The sequence below is a fragment of the Pteropus medius genome, unplaced genomic scaffold (genome assembly GCF_902729225.1).
Source record: "Pteropus medius unplaced genomic scaffold, Ma_sr-lr_union100, whole genome shotgun sequence".
Classification (NCBI taxonomy): Eukaryota; Metazoa; Chordata; class Mammalia; order Chiroptera; family Pteropodidae; genus Pteropus; species Pteropus medius.
In genome coordinates, this window is record NW_024344241.1 from 7445440 (window position 1) to 7446783 (window position 1344).

The following is a 1344-nucleotide window of genomic DNA, read 5'->3' on the forward strand; positions in this document are numbered from 1 at the left end:
CTCATTTCCACATTAGAGTACAGTGTGACCACATAAGACTGAGTGCAATGGAGTCATTTGAGGGCCTGAAGCTTGATTACATTAAATGAGGTGCCTTTTCAAGGCAACTTGAATCCCTGAACTAAATTTCCTTTCATAAGAGGTTCCTTTCCCTCACCCTGTCACTCCAGGGACCCTTTCCCCATTCATTATCATCTCTTTCTCTATTATTGGAGGTCTTTTGCTTTGTTTAAAAAAATAATAAAAGTAAAAGAGGACAATTCAAGTAATACAAACAAACTTTATTTAACACTTTATGAAGTGAGCCATCTTCTTTCAGAGAATGCGAATGGGGCAGAAGGCAAGAAGCTTTCATAGGATAAAGGATAAAGAACGGACAAATAGAAAACATCTAATTGCTTGGGTCACATAGTCAAACTTGTTTGGGGTGAGAAGGCCCAGAATTGGGCTTGGTGTTTGAGGATTGGCTGACTGAATTACTGCAGTTCTGGTCAGACAATGCATTTACAGAGACACAAAAGTTTCCTAAGCTTCAGGTTACCAACATGGCATACCAGGCAGAAATGGCTCTATCTTGGGCCATTTTGCTCTCAGCTTTCATTTGGGCTTTTTATTACACTGACTTTTTTTCCTTATTGATTTTTATGACTCTTTATATCCATTATAAGTTACAAGTTTTTTGCCATGTATATACTCTTCAAATATCTACTTCAAGTCTGTGGCTTGCCTTTCACTCTCATGATGTTATCTTTTGAGGAACTAACACACAATTTTAATATAGCTCAATTTATCACTTTTTCCTGTATGATTGGTACTTTTTAATGAACTCTTGGTCAACCCCAAGATCATGAAGATATTCTTCTATGCTTTTTTTAAAAGCTCTATTAGGAAACAAAAATCACTAACTCAAGAAGACATCTGCATTACCATGTTTGTAGAAGCTTTATTTATAACAGCCAAGACATGGAAAAAACCTAAGTGTCCATCAGTGGATGAACAGATAAAGAAAATATAACACAGTGGAATACGATTCAGCCATAAAAAGTGAGGGTCTTGAGGGCATTATGCTAGTGAAATTAAGTCAGACAGAGAAAAACAAATACAGTATGATCACACTTATATGTGAGATGTAAAAAAAAAGATCAGTCTTGTGGTTACCAAAGGTGGAAAGCGGGGCAGGAAATTGGATGAAGGTGGTCAAAAGTATGAACTTCCAGTTATAAGTACTGGGGAAGTAATGTGCAACATGATGAGTATGGTTAACACTGCTGTATGGTATCTATGAAAATTGTTAAGAAAGTAAATAAATCCTTTGTATCTATATGAGATGATGGATGTTAACCA